Source organism: Rhinolophus hipposideros (assembly GCF_964194185.1).
Source record: "Rhinolophus hipposideros genome assembly, chromosome: 6".
NCBI classification, from domain to species: domain Eukaryota; kingdom Metazoa; phylum Chordata; class Mammalia; order Chiroptera; family Rhinolophidae; genus Rhinolophus; species Rhinolophus hipposideros.
In genome coordinates this window covers 50,439,629-50,465,679 of record NC_138052.1, presented here as the reverse complement: position 1 = coordinate 50,465,679, position 26,051 = coordinate 50,439,629, and the positions used below count along the sequence as shown (strand labels likewise).

Here is a 26,051-nt window from a genome sequence, read left to right as displayed (position 1 = left end):
TCAGAAAGGGGCAATTTGGTTGTTGGCATCAGGCCCTGTAGTATGCCAAAGAAGAATGACTCTGCTAGGACTCTGGCTTTGAAGACAGCTGGCCAGAAGACTTGATAATTCTGGCTTAGATTACATTACAATGGCATAAAGAAATGTACCAGAGTGCAGTGTATCAGCAACAGAACTTTCTTGACTTTTCATCTTCCCTTTAGCTGCTCCAAGGGCTCAGAAACATGGAGCATAGTGTCTTTTTGTGTGATTGCTAATGAGGAAAGCCTTTGGCATGACGTAATGCTCCAAAAATCCCCCAGGTTCAGTATAGAAACAATTACTCTGGGGTCTGATTGGCCTGTTTGACCTACGTCATAGTTGTGAAGCACTGACTGCCAAGGGTGTGCCTCACTGAGTTCCCCCTTGCACACCATGCATATGTGTCTCACTAAGTTTCCCCTTACACACCATGCATAAAATATGGTGTGTATGGGTTTAAGTTTCTCTCAGACAGAACAGGAGACAGTTTCGTTGTACACTGGAAATGACACAGGTCTTGGAGTCAAAAGCCTGGGGTTGAAATCCCAGATCTATCACTTATTTACTTGCTTGAACAAATCTCTTCAACTCTTAGAGACTTATTCTTCCCTTTTGTATTATGAGACTGATAAAAATAATATTGAACTCATAAAATGTTTATGTGGTTAAATTAAATTTTTAAAATATGTTATGTTGGAACAGAAACATTCTTTTAAGGTATTGTATCACTTCTTCTTTGTGGTCCAAACCAGGTTCTCAGTTCAGTAAACTGAGAGTTATTGGCAGGTCCTCAAACAGATGCTATGCCTTTATCTCTGTTCCTTCCCTCCCACTACCCTGGGATTCTCCATGAAAAATTATGGAATTTTAATGTTAACCTTCATTAAAATACATAAAATATACAAATACACACAAACAATATCTGCTTAGGTATTTCATGGCCAGAATTTCCCCCATCACTTCTGCTCTGATATCAAAGCTTTAGAAAAATGGAAACTACCTTGTTCTTCGGGGGAAAGAAAGTGTGGTTTCTTGTTGATTCCTATGCTTTCATAACTACACCTTAGGAAACTCAGAATTCTAGTCTCTTAGCAGGTCTAGCAACATTATTTTCTCATTTGAATTCCTCAACTCTTTAGAGGATAAGTTTACATTCTTATGATCTTACAGTCAAGCTCTTACCTAATTCTAGAATTGATTTCTTAGCTGATGCTGACTTCTAGTGACTGGAAGTGAGGTAGCAGGAAACCCACCCTACCAGCCTCCCTTCTGCAGAGCCTTTTACAGATTTCCAGAGTACCTGCATGTCTCAGACTCCAAAATTTGCAGAAGCATTCCCTCAGGATGTAATGTCCTGGCTACGTCCTAGCCACTGGGTTCTTGGCTGCTCCCTTACTCTACAGTTACCTACATGATTTGTGAGAGCTTTAGCCAGTCCTCCTCATAGGAAGAGGGGAGGTAAGTGAGGAAACCTGGCACGGTTTAGAAGGGTTTCTGATACCTGTGTAATGTCATCCCCTGCTCCCTCCCACCACAACTTACTGTTATTGACACAAACCTACCGTTAAATTTCCCAAAACAGTGAACTGACCATTTAACAGGGTCCTACTATATAGTTCTCTGATCTTCACTAAGAAAGGTCACATGTATTTGATCTTTAGTAAAAAGTATAGGTAGTATTTCTAAACCATTAGATATTAAAACATACACACACACAGCCATCAGCAGAGGGTGCTAAAATAATAAAAAGCATAGCCAATGAGCAAAAATCAAGAAAAGGGAAATAACGAGGAAAATAATATAACAATACATATGATAGAATGACAGGAATAAGACATATAACAGTAAATGTGACTAAATGTGAACCCTTAAATTCCTCTAATGAAATCGATGACTCTCAGATAGATTAAAAAGATAATCTAGCTATATGCTGTCTTCAGGAGTCATATGTATACCAAAACTACACAGAAAGGAAGGAAAGAAAGGAAGAAGTTGGTGAATGCTAACAAAACAAAAACAGAGATGGTAATATTAATATTAAAAAGTATAGGATTGAAAAAATAAAAAATAAAAATTAAAAAAAAGTATAGGATTGAATGTAAAAAGAAACATTAAACAAGACATAAAAGAATAAGAGGTAAGACAAACAAGAAGATTCAGTAATAATGAACCTTCATGCACTGAACATCTTAGCACTGGATTATAGAAAGCAAAATTTGTTAAAAAAAAAAACACAAGTAAAAGAATGCACATAAAAATATAAATGAATAATTTAAAAACAAAGTTTTCATAATCATAGTGGGAGACTGTAACAAAATGCTTTCAGAATTTGATGAAGTAGACAAAGATAAGCAGAAATGGAAGATTTGAATAACATCATTATCATTATTGACCTAACCCAACAAATAGGAAATACACACAGTTTTTTAAAATACCAAAGAGCATTTACAAAAACCGGTGAAATAGTAGACGGCAAAGAAACTTTTCAATTAACCAAAAAGTAACCATACTGGTTGCATATGACAATAACATAGCATTGAAAGTTAACAGAAGATGGCCCCTGTCCCCACTTCCATCCAAGCACTCGGAAACTACAGTATGATCCTTTTAAATAATTCTTGAGTCATAAAGGAAATCACTACTGAAACTATAGACTATTTTAAAATTACAATGAGAATACAATGCATCGAAATGTGTGGGTTAGGACTAAATATATACTTAAATAAACAGATAAGGCTTTTATTTAAAAGGACTGAAAAGAAACACAATAATGCTTGTAATTTAAGAAGCTAACAAATGAAAAAACAAAATAAAACCCAACAAAGTAGGGGAGGAGGGAAATGATAACAGTAAATTATTTACCTTTATTAGAAAAATTATGAATTTTTTAAATAAATGAGAAAAAAATAGATTGGCAGTTAGGCAAAGTGTAGGGTTTATGAGAAAGCTGCTGGAATGAGCTGGAAAGCTGAATTAATGAGATAAAAGACAGTGTCCCTGCCCTTTATTGCCACTTAGGTTTGGTTGGGGTGAAAAGCATGCAGAAAATAATTAGAGAACAGGACTATATTCGATAAAGTGCCTGTTTAAGAGTTATAAGTGTTAAACCTGCCGACCATAGAGAGCCACATTAGGTTCCGAGTCTCTGGTGTCGGGCAGAGACGAAGCCTTGGACAGGTTATTTAGCCTTTCTAACTTAGTTACCTTATCTGTAAAGTGGAGATCACAGTACCTACCTCACAGGATGGCAGGAAAAATTAAACAAATGGATGTATGTTAAAGCACTTAGCTCAGTGCTTGGCATATGGTAAGGGCTTGGTCAATGGTTTCCTAAAAAAAAAACAAATCAGTCAAGCATCTCTTCCAGTCTCTTCTGGATGCTGGTGAGATGATTAGGGCGCTGTTAGTATCTAAGTACATTTTACACAGGAGTGGGACAAAAAATAGTGTTTCGAGTAGCCAAGTTCTGCCTACCTGGATGAAAAGATTGGATATTGTGTCTATGACCATTTGTGAAATATGCCTATGGTGAATGGTTGAACAAGTCTCTGTCCATTAAGAGAAAATTTCAGTAAAACATGATGCTCCCCAAGTATTAATAGCAGTGGTACTTGAGCTGGAAGGAAGGTGCTGGCCACAGAGAAAGAGATAACCAGTTCTGCCAATCTGCAGTCAGTTGGCTCCACTATAGGAAAGGCAGAATTAAGGAGTCCTTCCTGATCTGTAAACACTTCTTTTCCTCATCAACAGGAGTGAAACATCATTCTCACAACCCATCAGTGTCAGCATTAGTCTCCTTGGGCACGATGACAGATTTATGAGATCTTGAGAAAATAAACATAAAAGGAGTCAGATAGTAAATCCAGGGGGAAAAAATTGAAAATAATTTACCACCACCCTCCTTTATCTATATTTAGGACTTGATAAGAATTTGTGGTGTGAGGTAAAGTTAGAATGTCTGGGAGTACGTAAGACTCATGGGGTGTTTTAATGTCTGTAGATGCTACGCATCAAACCACTTTAATCAAAATATGTGTTCAGTAGGGGAAAAAAATCAGTGAAAGTAATTCAATTGTGTCTATGGTCCAAACAAGAGCTAATTGACTGTTCTACTTCCTCCATTCCTAAAATGTACCATCACACTAATGACAGGTAAGGGGGTGGGTAGAAAGGCAGGATGTTAAATGCACCTTTTGATTCCAGGAATGTTAAAATATGAAGGGGGAAACAAAAACACTACCAACAAAAGCATGCACCTTGGAATTAAGGAATTTCAGAATTTCACTCAATTGGTGTTTTGGTGTCTTCTTGCTGGTAGAGGCTAGGTAGGACTAATTTTATGAAAGCAGTAAATATAAACATTTTTGTATTAATACATGTGGCAGAACTAATGAAAATTGAAAGCAAAGAAAAATTATCTCAGGCCCATAGATTGGTTTTCTTTTATTCCCTTGTATGACATAAAAATCATGGACAGTTATGTATCATGTATGAGCCTGGAACATCTTGTAGTGCCAGAAAAAACAAACCAAAAAACAAACCTGATCAAAGTAGGTCAAAGAAGCACAGGAACCAACTGAAAGAGCCCCCAGTGGCCAAAGGTGGAACAGTTTGAGTCACAAAATAAAGTAGGGTTGAATTATAACCCAAAGTATAAATAAATATCTTTGAAGTTATACTGATGTAAATAAAAGATTGAATAAATTAATAAATGGGCAAAAGAGACAAATCTTCCATGCAGAAGAATTCCAAATAATTTATATAGATACTCCGCCCTCAAGATTTTCCTTCCAAAGTATACAATATGGAAAGGGGGTGGACAACTTTACAGTGGAGAAACCTGACAAACACCTCAAGTGATCAAAGCCGATATCATCAACAGTATTAAATTGCGTTGGCAGTATATATTTGCTTGATATAATATGATTAAAATGGCACTTTACCTCTGTGGTCTTACTCCAAATAACCCATAACTCCAGTCTTAACCATGAAAAAAAATCAGACAAATCCCAATTGTAGGACATTTTACAAAATGCCTAAAAACTGTCAGGGTGATCAAAACCAAGGAAGTGTCTCAATCGAGGAGTCTAACAAGACATGATGACTAAATGTAATATGATGTCCTGGATGGGATCCTAGGACAGAAAAAAGACAGGAGAGGAAAACTAAGGAAATCTAAATAACCTATGCGGTTTAGTTCATAATAATATATCAATATTGGTTTATTAAATGTTACTTATATGTCATTCTAAATGTAAGATTTTAATAATGGGGAAACTGGGTGCATAAAGGGTAGGAACGTTTCACTATCTTCTTGATTTTTCTATAAATCTACAGCTGTTCTAAAAAATAAAGTCTATTAAAATTTTTTAAATGCCTAAACAGAAAAGAATTTATGGACAGGAGGCCAGGTTAGGGATTTCAAAGGAAAATTATAAAGCATTTTAAGACCTTTAAAAATTCCACCCAGCACGGCTTAAGTAGAACATATGTAACTGCTTAAATGGAAAATGGAACTGGCAGGTTAACCCAGAATGTGACACTTTGAAATACATTCAAATGGAGAGTTATTATTATCTATCATCTATATAGCATTTTGTTTTTTCAAGATGGCAAAGTTTTACCATTATTTGTATTTTAAAGCTAAGGCCATGCTTATATCCACGTTGACTCAACTGGCTAATCTAACTGTACAGTTCAATCATAAAACCAGCCATCAACTATCAGAATGGTAAAATAGTTATACATGTTTTCAAAGCCAGAAATGCAATCATGTGGTGAGACTTCAGGGTTTTACTGTTGTCCAAAGTTCTGACTCTCAGGACTCATTTCCTTACTTGGTATTCTCACATGGAAAACTTCACTTGGGAATTATAGGGTGATATTTTCAAGACTTGGAAAAGTGAGCGTCTACAGTTACCTTTCTAAAAAAAACAAACAAAAAATCCCTTTAAATGCATTTTAAAAACTTATGTCAGGGTAGCCAAATAGAAACAACTTGGGGTTTCTGCACTGAGTCAAATTGTACAAATTGCAGAATATTTTCCTCAGTCCAGGGCATCGTTTTACTCCCACACACCACTTCCTACATCCACCAATTCCAGTATGTTTGGACCTCCAGAGCTAAAGGAATTGTACAAGGAAAGAGGAAAGCACTGAACACAGGAACAAGAAAAAATGGCACCCCTGGGTTTCTTGCTTGGTCCTGCCTCAGCTCTTCTCCTTCTGCCCTCTGTTAGGGACACATCTGGGCTCTCTCCTGGTGCTCTTGCCAGGCCAGCATCAGCCACCACCACCAAAACACACACACACACACACACCATGGCCAGGGCTCACACCACCATCCCACAGATGTCAGTGCCAGCCCTTTGAGGGGAAACCAAAAGGCTGGCATAGTTTGGAGACCAGCAGGGGGGAAATATCTGCCAGTTATTTAGCCCTGGGAGGCAGAGAGTACTGGGACTTCGCTTGCTGAACCAAGAATTAGGGCACACCGTCTGACATCAGGATGAAATGGACTGGATGTAAACTTGCGACCATCCCAGGAAATTTAGGGTGAGTGGCCCTTGTCACTGCAGGATCCAGAAATGTGAGCTGAGCCCTGGGGAACCCCTTTCAGTGGTCAGAGGCATGTGATAAGATCAGTAGCGCCCTCCAGAGACCAGGCTGGGCACATCCTGGGCGCAGCACCGTGGCCGCCCTTCCTCAGCGTCCCGAAGGCGGCAGCACTGGGGGCCTGTCCTGACCACAGGAGAGCACCCAGTTCTGCAGAGAGCGGCCTTCCCTTCTCAGCTGCCGCCTGAGAGGGGGCAACTCTGGGGTTCAAGAGTCTCTGTTTCTCCCTTTCCTCTTTCCTTCGTTGTGGAGTCAGAAGTACCAGGAGTTCAGACATTCCCCTCCGTCTCTGTACCTGTGCGCTAGGGGGACGCCTAAAACCACCCTTTGGGGAGACAACCATTTCTTTAGACACAAGGTTACCCCAGTGTGAAGCAAGCAGCGAGACGATCTTATCACATGCCTCTGACCGCTGTGAGAGGCGAGTCAAAGAAGGTGCAGTGAGGAAGTATAATGTCACATGCAACACTGCACAGGAAACTGGCTAGAAGATAGCAGGGGAACTTGAGAACGTGGTCGTTTTCAGCGGATTAAAACAACACAGGTTAGTGCTTTTTTCTCCCCCCTGAAAAATCTTCCATAGCCACTCTAAAATACCTAACTAGTTCTCCTTCTTAAACTGTCTTTATTTTTGTAATGTGAGGAAATCGCTCTGGCTTTGAATGTAAGAGCCAGTGCATAACTGGTAACCACACGCTGTTAGAGGAACAAACATCCAGCCATTATTGTGAAAATGAAATTAGAATCTCTTGCTTCCCTGTTTAGAGCTTTTATGCCTTTAAAAAACAAACCTTCAGAGGTGCATTAAATGACTTCTTTCGTGGAATTCATCTAAGCCTCTCCTCGTGTTCACCTATTAGCATAAATCTGAGCCAGGACAAATCAGCTTGTGTTTGCAGGCAGACGCGGGGTGTTCAAAGGGCAGCAGAAAATACAGGAATATTATGTGGAAAAACATACTGCGAGGCTGTATGCAGGGGATTGTCGTTTCCATGTACTTTTTATATGGTAAAATGAATCTTTTGGCTCGTATTTCGTGTTAAAATAATTTCTCGTATCTTTATAAATTCTTATTCTTAAGTTCCCTTTTCTATTTTCCCACCCTCTTCCTTCCTTTTTTTCTTTCCGTCTTTTACCAACGTAAAATGGGGGTAGAGATGAAGGGCAATGGGGCAGCTCGAATGTGAGATGAGCCAGTCCCCTGCTTGCACCCGAGTTTAAGGAGGAACTCCACCTGGGGCGTAGCTGTGCAGGGCCTGAAGAAGCCATGAGGTCTGACCGACTAGAGTATCGAGTCTTACTTAGTCAGTGCTTCCTCTAAAGGAAGATTTGAAGAGTCTAGAGAAGAGGCAGAGACATGGTCAAAGGTTTGGAAAACAGAGCCCAGAAACAGCTAAAGGGCCCAAGATTGTTCGTGCTGGAGCCAATGAGGGACAGTTTAATAAAGACCTTCAAGTCAATAAAAGGCTCTTGCACAAGGACCTGCTCCTTTCAGGCCTGTATGAAGAAGGAAAATGCCTCAAATCTGAGTTAGAAGAGGGAAGTTACTAAATTCTTGGACTGTTACTAAACGTTAGAACAGGTTAACCAGAGAGGTTGCTGAGCTCTTTTCTGGACATTTTAAAAAAACAAACTAGATTTCTTCTGTGACTTGGTGAATGTGTTCATAGAGGCAGGGAGAGTAATGAAGAGAAGAGACCAGAACTGGGAGGTTTTTGTTTCATCTCTTCATTCCAGCCCAGAGTGTTCCATAGTCTCTGTGCTGAAAAACAAAATGACAGAGGGGTGAGGGGTGAGTGGACTCACGTGTTGTTTATAGCCCAATCATACAAAATAACCAGGACAGTGATGAACGAGAAAAAAATCATTGTTGATTTTATCTTCAGATCTCCACATTTTTTTCAGTCATTTTTTACTACCATGTTGTGCAAGAAAATGGAGAGGAAGCTGACAGAATAAGGGAGGATTCTAAGTTGGGGATCTCGGCCCAAGTGGTTTCAGAAACCCTGTACAGGCTCTGACAGAGGCAGCCTACGCTCCCATGGGGGTAGGGGTGGCAAGGAGATTGGACTTTACTGCTGTTTGGAAACTTCTGCACAAATAAATGCCTGGAGGAGACACACGGGGAACTGCAGAGGGCAGGCCTATCGCACATGGCAGCAGGAATGCCCCCCCCACCCCCCAGCACCAGGAAGAGGCTTACAATTCAGGCGTGGCCAGTCATCCCTAGAAGGAGCTCCTTTTTAGGTTTTGGTTTGCTTTTTTCATTGGTCATAGAGCTTTGTTGTTCAAGGATTTTTGTATTTTGCTAATCTGCTCATAGTAGAAAAGGGCTTTCTATTTTGTTAAAATACTTTCCAGATGGCCTGACCTCTTTTTTGTAAATGCGTGTTTCCAAAAGCTGTTTGCATTTCTTCTTGGGGGTCGGGGGCGTGTGTTCTTTCCCTGCCATTTCTCATCTTCTCCAGCTTTCCACTTTCCCTGTGTCCCTTTGTGTTTGATTTTGGGGGAAAGTTTATATGTTTACAAAGTGTCATTATTATGCAAGGCCTCTGATCCCCAATCCTGGAAGTGATTCTGAAAAAAAAAAAAAAGAAGAGGAAGACACGGAATGGGCGAAGGTGGTAGATCATGTTGGATGGTGGAAAGCACCTGAAATATTAATCTAGCATGTAATTTTTCCACATAAATTACTTCAAGTTGAACACTGAGTTCAGTTTGAAGGTCAAAATTAGAAAGAAATCAATGGTCACCTTTTATCTGGAGAGAAAATGGTTAATTTTATGGGGGAGGGACTGCATGGGCATGTTACTGAATTCTCTAAATAAGAAGAGGAAGGGGGCTGACTTTGCAAATCCCTCTTCTCTTGGACCCTGACATATATGCAAGCCTCTCCTCTCCCCAACCCCAGAAAACACACAGTAAGCCTTCAAAGTCGGCATCCACCGATGTTTATGTGGCCTGGATTTCACAGGGATGAAATGGTGAGATATACAAAACATGCATGCTAGTAGGGAAAAAGAAAGTAAAAAATAAAACTCTGATGAGTGCAGCCTTGACAATTGAATTCATCCTTGGTCATCTTTTTGAGTTGGCATCAGCAAGTCTGGAGGCGCAGCTCTCTGAGCTTCTAAGAAAGAAGTTCCTGGTCAGATATTATTCTTGTCCTCACCATCATACTGGGAAATATGGGGAGCCATAGTTGTTTTTTTCAATTGTGATAAAATGCTTATGACATAAAATTTACCATCTTAACTTAAGTGTGTAGTTCAATAGTATTACATACATTAACATTGTTGTACAGCCCATCTCCAGAACTTTTCCATCTTGCAAAATGGAAACCCTCCAGCCATTAAACTACAATTCCCCATTTCCCCCTCACCCAGCGCCAGGCAACCACATACTACTTTCTCTTTATAAGAGTTTGACTAAGTACCTCATATTTGTGGAATTACACAGTATTTGTCTTCTTGTGACTACTTTATTTCACTTAGCATCCTGTCCTCAAGGTTCATCCATGTTGTAGCATGTGTCGGGATTTCTGTCCTTTTTAAGTCTGGGTGATATTCCATTGTATGTGTATATCATATTTTCTTTATCTATTTATCTGTGGATGACATTTGAGTTATTTCCACTTTTAGATATTGTGAATAAGGCTGCTGTGAACATGGGTGTACAAATACCTCTCTGAGGCCCTACTTTCTATTATTTTGTATATATACCCAAAGGTGATATTACTGGATCATATAGTGATTCTATTTTTAATTTTTTGAGGAACTGCCATACTGTTTTCCATAGCAGCTGCACCATTTTACACACCCACCACCAGTGCCGAAGGGTCCCAGATTCTCCACACCCCAACCAATACTTGTTATTTTATTATTGTTGTTTTTTTTCATAGCAGCCATCCTGATGGGTATAAGATGATGTCTCATAGTTTTGATTTGCATTTTCCCTGATAAATAGTGATGTTGAGCATCTTTTTATATGCTTGTTGGCCATCTGTATACCTTCTTTGGAGAAATATCTGTTCAAGTCTTAATGAGGTTATTTGTTTTTTTGTTGTTGAGTTGTTGGAGTTCTTTATACCATGTTTCCCCAAAAATAAGACCTAGCCGGACCATCAGCTCTAATGCATCTTTTGGAGCAAAAATTTATAAGACCTGGTCTTATTTTAATATAACATAAGACCTGGTCTTATATAATATAACATAATATAATATAATATAATATAATATAATATAATATAATATAATATAATATATAATAGAATTACTATAACATAGCATAATATAATAGCGGGTATAATATAATATGATATAACATAATATAATATAATGTAATACTGGGTCTTATATTAATTTTTGCTCCAAAAGACTCATTAGAGCTGATGGTCCGGCTAGGTCTTATTTTCGGGGAAACACGGTATATTCTAGATATTAGGGAACCATAGATTTTTAAAGTATCGTATGTGTAAGTTCTAATGTCCACATCATCTGCGAAGAGCCTGTTGCCTCCTGTGGTCTACACCCTTGGCAAAGAGCATGAGTTTCAATAATATGATTTTTTCCCCCAATAAAAGTTTTTTATCTTGACTCTGAAAGGCTGCACAAAATCTCAGTCATTTTCAGCTTATCAGCAGTTCAGTTTTCAAGAGCTTACAAAGGTAAAGGGAAGGAAAAGAAAGGGAACAGAAGAGATAGCTTGGGATAATACTTTTTATTCCTTCCACGATTTGTATTTTTTTGGTTACATAAACTTAAGGAAAAAGTCTTATCCTTGATTCACTTGACTAAATTCAGGCCCCGTGCAGGAATAAACATACTTTTTAAGAACCATCGAGCAAGTAAGTCTTCTTATATCACCCTCCCTCCAAACCCATAGACTTGAAGATAACTCAGATTACAAGATTACTATCATTTTCCTTTGTGAATTTTTCAAACAAAATGTTGTATTTTGCTTCTGGGTAGTAAAGACCCAAAGAGAACTTGGGCTGTTGTCCCAGGCAAAGGAGCAAGGACAGTGGGACTCTTCTGGAGGCATGGCCATGGTATTTCTTTAGATGACAGATTTTCTGGAAGGAAATGGTGGGGAAGATATGGTGGAAGTTTGACACAGTGCTGTACTGTTCTACTTTTGCTGGAGGTGCTGTCTTCTAAATAAATATCATTAATGCTCATGGATACTCAGTAACACTTCTGGGGAAGGATTGCCATATGCATGATTGATTTTTCACTCTGCCATTGATTTTCACCTGCTACAACATGGATTTTCACTCCCTCCATTTCTTAATCACTTAGAAAGTTGCTTCCAAAAAAAGCCTCTTTGCATCTTCCCTGCACACACACAAAAAGGGCCTCAGAAAATGACAAGAATAGTTACATTTGTTTGTTCATGAAAGGGCAGAGAAAGCTTTTCTTGAAAAGAATAAACTAGGAAAAGATGAGTCCTTAAAGTAGAACCCTGTTATGGTACAACAAACCGAATTTAAGAGGCACCTAGCTTATGTGACATCGTATATCACTTCCACCAGGACGTATCCGTATACCACTAAAGTAATGTCTTTTTTATTTTCAGGTTTTTTTTAATTAAACTTCTTCACATTATAGTTCACTTCCTCATGTATATTCTTTTTTAAAAAATAGTTTCAGGTGTAACGTTGTAGTTTCTTAATACTAATTAGAAGTTACTGCTTTGAGATAGTCTAAGTAGCTAGCAACTTACCAGCATGTCGGTTTTGGTTCTTTCTGGTATGAATTAAGCTTCCTTTCTACTTTTGCTTGTGTCTGGATTTTAATTATATGTCATATTTTAAGTTCACTCATTGTATTGGTTTATAGTCCTGTGTTGCTGAAAAACAGTTTTTTAAATAGTAGAATACATGTTTGCACACACACACACACACACACACATCTTTTAATGGGGGGAATACTTTTTAGGGCATATGTCTCCTTCATTAAAAGTCAATAGATGATATCTTGAAAAGTACCATTATTTAGAATATACTACTAACTTCAGACTAGGAGGTTATGTATATATTATACCTATAGATTCATTTGGAGGGTTTGCTAGTGGATTGCTATTCTTTCAGTAGATCATTGGTTTATCAAATGGTGATTTGGAGCATCTTTGATTTCTAGGACAGCTCTAAAAAGATTTGGTCTTCCTTAAAAGCTAAATTTAGGGACCTGTAGAATGATCCTGACTCCTGAAAACTGGGTATGGGACCAGTACAGGGGCTGCCCAATACCTCACCAGCTTGCTACACAGAAAGGTGCACAGAGAAAACTGTTAAAGAAAAGGAATTGGTGTTCCAACTCCCCCTTCTCACTGCGGTGTGACTTCTTAGGAAAAGTCCCAGTTCCAAGAGTCATTTAACTAAATGAACATTCTTGATGAGCTGCCACCAGGACTTCGCCTAAAACCTCTTTCAAAGCAAACAACATGTGCCTTCACTCTTTCTCTCCTTCCCTCTGTTTTCTCTTCTTTCTGTTTTTTACTGTCAGTCCTGCCATTTTGTGCCCATCACCTCATGAAAATTCGGACCAGAACTCACCTGCAGGGACAGCATACTTCCTCTGCCAGCCCTGTCTCTAAGCTTTTTGTTCCTCTTCTCCAGAGCATTTCATAATTTTCCTGGCAAAACAGGGACAAATCAAGGCTGATGAGTAATACCAGAATAAAAATATTTGAGAGATTTTATGTAGAAAAATAATTTGGAAAAAAATAATGTTGTAAGATGGATCCTGATAAATTAGAAAAGGTGGATAGTTTACTTTTTTAAAACTTCTTTTAAAGATTCGGTAAGGAGGGTAACAGGAGGCAAAGGGGAATTGAAAAGGCCAGAGGACAATTTGCTCTAAAAGACAAAAATGTTAGGTTATTCGAAAACTATTTTTTTTCTCCCACTTTAGTGCCAGGAACATCTGGCCTTGGGAAAAGTTTAGGAAAGAGGCTTTCAGATGCTGTTGTCATTATTTAAAACTTAAAGCGTAGGTGAAAAATAGAATCCCTAATTTTTAGAAATAGAAGGGACCTTCAAGGGTTCGATACCCTCATTTTTAGGTTTGGAAACTGAGGCCCAGTAAGGCTAGGTGATTTGTCTTGGTCAATATAGCTAATTGGTGAAAGTAGTGGGCATAGACTAAGGCTTCTGATTCTAGCACAGGTCACCAGCTGCAATGTGGAGGGGTCTCAAAGACTTGGAATCCAGATATAGGTACCCCTGAGGGATCTGTAGAGGCTAGACCCATGCCTAATGGAGTAAAGCAAAAAACTGAGGAGTTTATGAACTCCCAAAACTCCAGCTGAGTGACCTGTACTTAATTCCTGGAAGAAAGCACAGCAATATGAATGTAATCTTATAGGTAGACACCTAACCCATCCCACCTGGAGAAAGTTTGTGTGCAGTGATTGGTGATGGCCCCATGCAACAAAGAGGACAGCTCAGAAAGGGAAAATTCCCAATGGTTGCCCTGGATTGGCCAGGACGAGAGGCCCTGAATCTTGTGGGCATGAATATAGATTGAGAGGGGTTGTCCACTGTGAAGTATGGATGGAGATCAGGGCTCACCATGGCCCAGATTAAATAGCCCTCAAGAGGCTTACTCATCTTTACCTCTGATTCTGAGATCTCTGAACCATCTTTTGAACATTAAATAGTTTCCTGGGTACCATCATTTCAGAAGAGTATATTCTGGACAATGGACATGGTCACTAGAAAGAAATGGCATCATTTGTAAATTTTGGTGTACCCAGCAGCCTCTTGTGAATTTGTAATGTGGGTGAATCATTCCGAGTCTGATCCCTCTGGCTCCCGGATAAAAGGGAAGTTTTCGGACCTCTATGACGAAGCCCATGTGCTTCAAGTGTGGTGATCTTTCCCTCCCAGTCATGCCACTCTTAAGAGTCTTCCTGGGCTGACAGCAGCCTCTCCTCACTGTCAATCCTACTTCTTTGGCATTCCTTTTCAAAATACCACAAACATTATAAAAATAAGAAAATTAGATACAAAATGTAGTGCCTATTATTGCACATTAGAAGGCTCTTTTTGAACATTGGGTGTTTTCTGTTTGTGGGCTTTGTTTTGTTTTGGGTTTGTTTTTTGTTTTGTTGTTGTTGTTGTTTGGCATTTTCCCTTAATTCAGAAATATTTATTGAGTCCCTTCCATGTGGGTCTTACATTTTAATTGGAGGATTTGGATAACAACAATAAACTTAATAAAATAGTATGTTATGTATGTAGTGCACTACAAGGTTAGAAAGTAGTAAATACTGTGGAAGAAAAAGTACAGCGGGGTAAGGAAGAGCAGGAACATAGTAGTGGGTGTGTGGATTTAAATGGGGTATGTAGGGTGACCGTCATGGAGAAGGTGGCATTTGAGCGAAGACTTGGAAGAGGCGAGGGAACTGGCCTTGCAGATAGCTGAGGGAAAGCACAAGGGCCTTGAGGCAGGAGCATGCTGGGCATATTCGAGGACTAACAAGGAGAGTGTGAGTAGGGCAGAGTAAGTGAGGTGATGTGGGGGACGAGATGCTTTAGGTCCTCGTAGGTCTCTGTAGGACTTAGGCGTTCGCTCACTGAGAGGGAGCTTTGGGAGGACTTCGAGCGGAGGAGAGACGATGACCTGGCTTGACGCTTTCAAGGATCCATCTGGCTGTTGTCTTGAGAATAAACTGTAGGAGAGCAAGAGAAGAAGAGAGAGGCCAGTTAGGAGGCTATTGCAGTACGTACTCTGGTGAGAGCTGACAGTGCGTTGGGCCAGGTGGCAGCACCGGAGGTGGTGAGGAGTAAGTAGGGTCTGGTTATTTCGGAGGTAGAACCAACAAAATTAACTGTCAGATTGAACAATAATAAACAGAAGAGGGGAGTCAAGGAAGACTCCAAGGATTTTGGCCTCAGAAAAGAAAGAATGGAAATGCCATCAAACTGAGATGGGGAAGGCTGTAAATAGAGCAAGTGGGCGTAGGGGAAAGATGGGTGGAGTTTACTTTGGAATATGTTTGGGATATGTTGAGTGTGAGATGCAGACATCAAGTGGAAATATTGAGTAGGCAGTTGTATATATGTGTCTAAACATAGGAGTTAGAATCCTAAAAGAAATTTATCTTTCCTAATGGTCTTAATGTTTTAATATCATTCCTGAATACACCTGTAGCTTCCAAAACTCCTATTTAAAACACACATGTGCACACACACATGTACACGCACACACACACGCATGGAGTGGGACCCTGTATAAGGACTTATTCACTGATTGATGTCTGGGACTGAAATCTGAGAGAGAGTGTTTGTTCACTTGGGTAAGCAAGAGTAGAAGGGTAAAGATTTTTGTTTTAGGCCTTGACCCCATGATTCCATGATTCTTATTTTAAGAAAAAAATATTTGAGTAAAGTGGACAAAAGCAAGGTTTATTTTTTCCAAATGCTCAATACCTAAACAAATCATGCTTTTCTTTGCATATATGTCAAGGCAATTGAAGAACATATTATGTAGTTGTTTTCATCTTTTAATGTTTATGTAAATATTATCTTAATAATTGAAATCATGTTTATTGTCATTGAAACAGATTAACTAGTTATATAACTCTTAACGAATTAATCTATGCTGGCTATTTTCCTGGGGGAAAAAGAGGTATGTTTTCTTCATTCAACAGGGAAAACTCTGAGTTCTTATGGGTTAGATGTAAGTCTGTGTGAAACTTACCTTTTGACCTCTAAATTCACTTTTTGTCTACTTTTTAGTTAGCGTAAGTAAACAAAAAGGATCTACTTTTAAAATGCCTAAGTTGGTACACTGGAATAACAGTGGCAGTTCTACTCCAAACAGAGACTAAAAGTTTGTATTCTCAATCTTATGCTCAGTTTCTAAGAAGAACATCTATCAAACTCGTCTTTATCTCAAGAGCCCCTCTGCCAGTCTACAGAGCAGGCACTGTTTGAGCCCCGTTTACAGAGGTGGACATTACCTCAGAGGTGTGAAGTGACTGGGCCACAGTCCACAGAGCCAGAATTCAGATCCAGGGCTTTCTGTATCCAAAGCCTACCCTACTCTACTCCCCGGAAGCTTGGAGCAAAGTAAAACCAACCAGAGCATTTCAGTAAAATAATGTAGACCAAGAAGCAATGCAGAATAAGTCTTTTATGATAAGACTGAAATATGGGGCTCCAAGTCAGAAATTTCAGGTCGTTGCTAAACCAATCCTTGAATTGAGAGGCTACCTAAAAAGTTTCTTTTGGCCTCTACCCCGTACAGTGGTGGGGCTACTTGGGTGGTATGACACCTATGGACTGAAACCATGCCCCTCCATCAAACCCATAAGGAAACACCCGACCCTCTCTCGCTTAGAAGCCTGTTTGATGCCAGCTGGCAGCAGCTGTTTCAGGCTGCTCCTAGGAGGCGCCTGGGAGCCGGGAGACTGCAGCCAGCCAGCCCTGAAGAGACCTGCAGGGGAGGAGCAGGCGGTTCTGAGAGCCTTGGAAATGGTCCAGGACCTAGAGGCACTGCCCTCAGCTCAAGCTCAGAAAGGAGGGCTGGGCTGTGTCCCCACAGTACAAGCTAGGCAGTGCTGAAGAGTGACAGAGTCAGCTCGTACAGCAGTAAACCTCCATGGGGACCCTTGGGAGAAGCAGCCCCCATGTCAGCAGTTGATAGTCAGTCTGTTTGCATGGATACAGCCATGTTGGTTAGTAAAATATTGAGAGGCTTCAAAACCATTTGTTGAATAATCACCAACCTCGGTCACCCAAGTGCACCCCAGGACCCCTAAGACCTCTCTCATAGTTCAACAACTAAGGATCAGTGCTTGGCACAACATGGGGTGCCCCAGGACCTGCTCCAGAATTAGACATCGTTCTGATTGGTTACTGCCTGTGCCTTTTGGTTGTTAAATATTTTGAACATAACCCTGTCCCACCCCCATTAAAATGGAACACGGGAGGCATTTCTGAGAACAGGTGATGACAAGCTTCAATTAGGATCCAGGAGGGCAAAACTTAAAACTATAATTATGTTACAAGTTCACTGATTTGCTGATAGGGGCCTGTTGATAGTATCCCAGGCTATTCTTCACTATCTAGAAAGAAAATAACCTACCAAGGTTATGGTACCAACCAGAGGTCAAGCAGGTCCCAGGACCCATAATTTTGATTTATGTTTTCAGAGGGCCCCAAGTTCAAGAAGACTGAACTTGAAGATCTCCTCTCTACTTGCTTTCTACCCCAGTCCTACCTGTCATTGGAAAAATGGTTATTACTTCAAAACATGGCTTGTTTGCTCCCATAGATCAGTTGGTGACCACCTGCACAGAGGAGGTGAAAGGTTTATTATAAGCCAAGCCCCACTAATCCTGATTTATTAGTGCCAAACACTTGCCTTTTGCAGCTGTGGGAACAGTTTTCAAAGTCGATTTATTTCTCAGCTGGATGAGCAAGTACCACGTGGTTTTAAAAAATGGAATCTTTCACAAACACACTAAATGCCCACACATGGTAGATTCCAGAGCTATGTGAGGAGTCCTTGTGCCCATCCACAAAGCATTACACTGATTTTTAGATGCTCCAAGATATGCTGAGTCCTTTCACACAGGGATTTTTAACCTGAAGTCTGTGAACTGGACGGGGAAAATATCACATCTTATTTTCACTAACATCTAACTGAACACTTGCATTTTCTTCAATTATGAATGTCGCCAACACACTGCAGTTGTATTAACAGCACTTGTGACATCATCACCAGCAGAAGTCATAGACTCTGCTTGATATCCAGATTTGTATTTCCATTTGCTTTCTGGATATACCTGATATCTCGCCAGACTTCAAGCTCCGGTGGGCACGCTCAATGTGTGCAAATCCCTTCCCACCAAAACCTGGACATCTTCCTTCCCCATCTCATTAATGGCATCCACATCTAATAAATCTCTATTCTTATTCTTCCTATTAAATTTTGCTCAAATCCATCCCCTCTTTTATATTCCTCTGCCTCTTCCTTAATTTAGACCTTCGAAGCCTATGGGCTGAACTGATGCAGATAAATCTCCTGCCTTCAGAGTCTTCAGTCCTTCCCCATGGTGCCACCAGAGTGAGTTTGATAAAGCACAAATCGGACCGTAGCACCACTACTTAAGCATCTTTCATGGGGCCCCAAAACCTCCAGGCTAAAATCCAAATTCCTCAACACTACCTGACCCTAGAATACCTTTACAGCCTCATCTCTTGCCAGAGCTCATCTCCCCAGGCTGCCATGTTTCAGCCACATCTGATAAGCAGTCTTGCTCTCTAACTGCCTGGAATGCTCTTCTCCCTCCTCTGCCCAGTAGACTGCTTTCAAGCCCAGGCACAGTTCATGTGTCAGCTCCTCTGAAGCCTTCCGTATCCATTGCTCTGCCAGTCCCACAGTACCTTGTGCACCAGTCACATGCTTTATGATTAGTTGCTTCCTACCCACCTCCTTCAAGAATGAATCCCTTGTCTTTTACCTTGATACCCTTCTCCATGCTACCCGGGCACCTAACACAGTGCCTGGCCACAGTATATTCTTAGTCAGTGTTGGCTGGATGAGAGCATAATAGATCAATGCTGAATATTTTAATAGTTCCAAGAAAAAGATTGTTGTAGATTTCAGCCGGGATCTTAATAGATTTAAGTTTTTGCTTTTGTTTTTGTTTGTAAAACAATTTATTCTGACTTGGTGTCATGAAGATAAAGTTGATTTTAGAACAATAATGGTTTCATTTTCAAATATAGCCTTAGACTATTTTTTCCTTTATACTTTCACTCTGATGACAATGGTTTGTTGCTTCCATTAGGTTGTCGACCTGTTCTAAAAAGATGACTGATAGGGCAAGACAAGATTCTAGTTCTAACTCAAATACATTACGCAGGTCACTTAACGTCTCTGAGCTTTGGTGACCTATTTATAAACCGAAACAGTTTGCTCAATGATCTCTAAAATAATTTCCATTTCTAAAATTCTAAAGCATTTTAAGTCTTCAAGTTGGGGACTGCCGACCGTAGACTCATTTCACTTTTGTTTGTAAGTGGCCCTTATGTATGAAATGTTACTTAAGGGCATGAGTTGAAATATATGCACTGTTCTGACCCATTGAAGAAACCAACTTAAGATAAAGATTTTCTAAAATTGTAATATTCAGTTTGGGCAAAAGTATGGTGAATGGGGCATTCTTTTATGCCAGAGGGAGTATAAGCTTTCCAAAGTCCCACTTGCGCTGTGTATCAATTATTCGAGCTCTTTGACCCACTACTTCTGTTTGTATAATTTATTCTGTAGCATAATCCTAGCTGAGCACAAGAATTTGTGTATAGGATATTGATATTAGGACATTTATAAAAGCAAAGACAGATAACTAAATGACCAGCAATAGGAGAAAGTTAAATAAATTTTGGTGTAGAATATCATGCAGTCATTAAAAATTACGTTTTCAAAGAATACGAGCATGAAAGAATAATAAAAGCTGGATTCAAAACTACATACATTACAACCCTAATTTTACATATACAGAGGGTGCCCCAAAAACGTATACACATTTTAAGAAAGGAAAAAACTGTATTAAAATTGTAATACTTAATATATACCGATAACAGACTAGAAGGAAGTATTCCAAAAAGTTAACAATGTATATTTCTACTCAGTCAGATTATAGGTAATTTATCTTCTTTAAATTTATTTGTGTTCACCGTTTTTCACGATGGATTTATGCGATTGTCATAATTGGGGAAAAGCATTTAAAATGTACTCACACCTGACAGAATGGCTATTATCAAAAAGGCAACAAATGAGTGCTTACAAGGGTATGTAAAAAAGAGAAACCTTGATCATTGTTGGCTGCAGCCCCTATGGAAAACAGTATGGAGGTTCCTCAAAAAATTAAAAATAGAACTACCTTATGACCCAGCAGTTTCACTCTGGGTATTTGTCTGATGAAAACAAAAACACTAACTCAAAAACACATGTGTACCCCCATCTTCATAGCAGCATTATTTACAATACCCAAGATATAGAAGCCACCTAGGTCTCCGTCCATAAATAAATGGATAAAGAATATGTGAGATATATGTATATATGTCTCTTATTACTCAGCCATAAAAAATGGATGAAATCTTGTCATTTGTGACAACACAAATGGACCTAGAGGGTTATGCTAAGTGAAATAAGTCAGACAGAGAAAGACAAATACCATAAGATTTCTCTTACATGTGGAATCTAAAAAACAAAATAATCGAACAAACAAAACAAAACAGAACAGACTTACAGATACAGAGAACTAACTGATGGTTGCCAGAGGGGAAGAGGTCGCGGGGAAAGGGTGAAAAAGGTGAAAAGGATTGAGAGCTACAAACTTCTAGTTATAAGATAACTAGAATGTATAATGTACACTATAGGGAATATAGTCAATCACGTAATAACTTTAGAACTTGACAGATAGTTACTAGACTTATAACAGTGACTACCTCATAAGATAATATACATGTTAAATCACTATGTGGTAAACCTGAAACTAATATAATACTATATGTTAACTGTACTTTAATAATGTAAATAAATAAATGTATTAAAGGCGTATCAAATGCAGAATAATGTACTGTGAGCTAAAGGGGTGGAAAAATAAGAAGCTATGACACCTGGTGCCTGGAAGCCATCTTGCCAGTGCTACAGATATATAATGCCTATTTGGTGGCAGTAGGGATCCGTGCTGTGAGCAAGTTGCTGGCAGTGAGCCGTGGTACAACAGAGGAAGAGGCCATGGTTCATACTTTCGAGAGACCTTGCCAGAACTGCCCACTGCTCTGCAGTGTCTGTGGAGGACACAGCAGCACCACCTACGGGCTATACTCGCAGAGCTGTTCCCAGCCAGCGTGTGCAGGACTTGGTGCCATCCCCTTGGGCTCACTCTGGCCTGGAATCCCAAGAAGGATGACCATCTTCACCATGTCTGTTTTCATTTCGGTGATTTTTAAAAAGGTGCTTTTTAGACATTACTTTATCAATGAGCTCAGGATACAACACACTATTAGGACACAATGTGTACAAAGATAGGCTACACGATATATCATGTGTAAGGTCATGGCAGTGTGACCTTGCAATATAAACCCCGGAAGCACTTTCTAATATGGTAGTGTGTGCAGACCAAGTCCTCTCCTAAGTAGAAGGTTCCTGAGAGCTAGAGCAGGGCTGATTCTTCTTTAGCTTCCAAAGCTCAGTGCAGTTCCTGATACACATTGAATTAATAAATATATACTTAAATTACTAAGATTCATGAGGAAGCCAAGAAAAATGCTAATTGTGAGACAATAGGGAAGCAAGACATTGACCCTCTGTCATGCCTCCTTAATTCAGGGCCTTTATTGTAAGGCTGGACCGTAAGGGAGACAGGAAACCCACAGGGAGGCGCATACCGGTTGGACGCATGGACTTTGGAGCCAGGCCACTTGACTTCAGATTGTGTCTCTGCCATTTAATGAGCTGTGTGGCCTTGGTCAGGTTACTTAACTTCTCTGTGCTTCAGTGCCACCACCAGCAGAGCAGCAGCATCTACCTCATAGAGTTAGTGTGCAAATTGAATTAATTAATACTTATAAAAGTGCCTCGCATGCTTTTTAGTCCATAGTAAGGGCCCAGTGTTAGCTATTATTATTGTTGTTATTGTCAGTATCAATACTACTAGATTTATTAAAAATGCAGTATAGGTACCTGAAAAACTACGATTTGCCCTCAGTCCCACGAGACGGATCATCTCCTCTCTTATGTCCACCAATTAAGTGGCTCAGCTGTTCCTTTCTGTCTCTGCTCATTTCTCTGGTGTGTCTACTAGACTCCCCATCTCTGTGATTCCCGGCACATACTTCAGAGACAAGAAGGCCCCTGGCTGCTCGTAGAGCAGAGTTGTTCGTGCCTGACCAGCGCACAGTGTGCTCTCTAGCCTGAACACTGGCCACTCTTGGGCCGGAAGCCTGCTCTTATCAAGTTGGCCTGATAAGAGTGGGTCCCAGCAGCTGATCTCAGAAGGGGAATGTAGGCACTAAAGAAGCGCTTGTGATTACGGGGTTTTAAATTATTCTGAAAAGAGGACTCCTAGAATAAAGAAAGGGTAAAAAAACAAAAACCACTGTTGAAGAGACAAGATGACTTTTGGCATTTTCCACCTGGCCCATTCGTTACTGTTAAGATCCACAAAGGAAATTATGTGACTAAGATCTGTGGCGATGAAACGAAACCTCAGAGGCTTTCTTTGAGCCTCTGCCTGTCTAGGTCTTTCCACCTCTGCATCACTTCGCTCTACAGCTTGTCTACTTCCTGGTATCTTATTCAATTCTTTCCAGGCCGTGGGCCAGCCAAGAAACGTAGTGTAATGTATACACTACCCATAGAGAGGCTGATGGGCCTTCTAATTGTTTTCTGTAGCTGAATGATACCTTTGGGAAAGCCCTTTCGGAAAACGTTAACATCACATGGTGCAAGTTCTCACAGACCACACCGCTTTCACTGTCACGACCATAGACAGTGACACCTCTCCCTGTAGCCTCAAGGCGATCAGAACATTTCACTCCCTGGAAGTTGACCGTTGCCATTTTAAGACTACCCTAGCACTTTAGCCAAGTCTGATAGAAATGACCACTTGCTCCATTTCCTGTATCTCCATGTGAAGCAGACAGCAGGAAACACATAGATGAACCTTTAGACGGCCAGTGCTGTGTAATGCCATTGTTCTTTCGGGGCCACCTCTCTTTTCCAGATGCCTGTGATTTGGTATTTCTGGCCAGAGAAGAGCACTGGAAACAGTGACCAGAGAGCATTCTATCCCCTATTACTCAATGTGTTTTTTCCAGAGCAGCCCAGAAGGTTATGTTGGATTTTATGGGCAGCAGAGGATTGCTGATGAGTGTACGACCTAGAAAGACAAACTGCAAAAACTGCAGAGCTTGGAGCTGCCCTTTGAGTCAGCTACTGAGCTGAGACAAAAATCTCTGCTTCCTGTGCCCAGCTTCAACAGTAGGGCCAATACTTGAAGGAGAAAGGAAAGCATCATTTAAAACATTTTCATTGTCTCCACATGTGATCTGGGGACTAAGTATTTGGAACTAAAAATCTCACTGCCCAGTAGAAGGTCAGTGTCACACATTTCTGATATTAAAGGTTATCACTCTTTCCTGTCTTCCTCTCACCACAAAAAAAAAAAAAAAAATAGAAAGAAAGAGAGAGAGAGAGAGAGAGAGAGAGAGAGAGAGAGAAACAAAGAAAGAAAGAAAGAAAGAAAGAAAGAAAGAGAGAGAGAGAGAGAGAGAGAGAGAGAGAGAGAGAGAGAGAGAGAAAGAAAGAAAGAAAGAAAGAAAGAAAGAAAGAAAGAAAGAAAGAAAGAAAGAAAGAAAGAAAGAAAGAAAGAAAGAAAGAAGGAAAGAAAAGTAAAATAAAATAGGTCATCAGCTGTAAGAGGAATTTCCTCAAGTGATCAAAACCAAAGGGCTGTTGAGCCTCCTTAAGCCTCGTAGCAATAAAGACATCAAAATATCAATACAAAATCTGGATTGAAAACACAGTTTAAAGACTTTTGCTGACACATCGAATGACCTCAAGTAAAAGTTATTTGAAAATAAAAATAAGAATCTTTTTAAGATATAGGTAGCAATCGCCACCTGTTCTCTCAGAAAAGCAGCTGCATTTACAGAAAAACTCCAAATGATTTTCAATGCCAAATGTAATGTGACTTTTGTTGTTGATGTGTTCATTTCATTTGAAGAATATTTTTAAATGCTCAAAAATTGAAAATTCAATGTTTGTCATTTTAAAAATTGTAAATGTATTTCAGCCCATGGTTGACAACAGAAACAACTGTTTTAGGTGCCCTGCTCCTTTCTTAGCTCTGTAAGGACAACATTGTAGAAGGAAGACCCACGGAAAGGCTTTAGCAATGGAGTGACCATATTTCAGAAGCTCAGAATTAGCTTCTGATTTACTAGTGGCTTCAGGAAGGGACATCAGACTGCCATTCCAGCAGTAGTCTAAGGCCAGTTTGTGTCATGGAGAGTGGTATGAAGTCCTCTTACATACATGTGATTCTGTATCTGAGGCCATGTGGATGGATGGATAACGCTGCTCTTTCTTGCCCTTTGGCACAGAACAAAACACTGGACAATTGCTGACCTTCAGTTTCCTGCATGTGTGTATAGCTATGGCCAAGGTAAACTGGTCTCTTGGGTTTATTTGGAGTTGAAATTAGCTGAGCTGTTTGTTTCCTCTGAGCCATATACAGATGCTTTTTGAACTATCTTTGTGTTTGAGGGATTTTTTTTTCATGGTATCAGCACACCACTTCCTCCAAGTCATTACTTTGAACAGTTTTGCAGAGGGAGATATTCCTGCTGGCCACCAGCCTAGCCAAGCAAAGCGATGATTGAGGGATGGCAGCAAACCTTTACTAGTGTATTGCATGTCTGTGCATGACTTCATGAAATGAGTTTTCATCCACTAATTCTGGCAAATAGGGTGGGCTGTCATCTGAGCTTACCAGTAGAAAACATTTTGGTAATATCAGGCATTGGCTCCCTCTTTTGAATGGTAGTCAAAGTTTAGGCAAAAATAATGTCCTCAGATGACCTTTTGCTTGCTCTCTCTCTCTCTCTCTCTCTCTCTCTCTCTCTCTCTCTCTCTCTCTATCTCTCTCTCCATGGAACTCTTTTGAAGGTGGATTTCTTCTTAACCTTTGATACTTCCAGATTCTTTGGAAGTTTTAGAAACTAAATTTTAGAACTTTTAGAAACTACATTCTAAATTTTAGAAACTACAAGTTTAAGTAAAGCCATTCTTAACTTTCGTTTTATTATACTTGAAATATTTTTGGCAATGACCTTTTAATACTTTTAAATGTTGATATACAAACATATACAGTGCTTTTACTGCCGTGTTTTATAAATATTCCCTTTTCCATAAATTCATAAATTTCTTGTCATGAAGATAGGGAGTAATATTTCATAGCATCTTAAGGGTAAATTCTAAACCTTTAAGTACTTTTATACCTATGCTAAAGAAAATAAAACTAGAGATTAAAATATATAACCATAATAAAGTTATAGTGATTTTTCTACTCCCAGATTTATGCATTAAGAGAACTGATTTGACTTTTATCAGATTCTGATTTTACATTTTAAAAATGTAATTGCTTTTCCTTGTGGGGGAGGTATGGGAGGAGTTCACTTAAGGAAAATCGCCACTAAGTTGATCCAGTCCTTTTGTGGACTTTATTTTTGTAAAAGCCCAAATCTTAGCAAAGCTGTAACACGTACCACTTACTTCCCTGAGTAATATATTGTACAATGTCTTTTGCATTGTTTCTGGGCATTTTAGAATGTGTTATAATTTTTAACTTTTTTTAAAGCTGCGTTTTAAGACTGATGACATACA

General features: G+C 39.7%; 1 protein-coding gene across 3 annotated transcripts in view; it reads left to right on the top strand.

Annotated features, from left to right (window-relative positions):
• Window positions 1-26,051, top strand: part of WIPF1 (WAS/WASL interacting protein family member 1) — a 109,572-nt gene that overhangs the window by 33,538 nt on the left and 49,983 nt on the right. Inside the window, exon 1 of one of the 3 annotated variants that reach the window (XM_081051081.1) lies at window positions 6,480-6,576. The exons of 1 other annotated variant lie outside the window; for it this stretch is intronic. The gene's annotated coding sequence lies outside the window, so the exon portion shown is untranslated. Of the gene's footprint in view, window positions 1-6,479; window positions 6,577-7,045; window positions 7,181-26,051 lie in introns of those variants that run through there. One more of the 3 variants, XM_081051078.1, reaches the window with a different exon arrangement.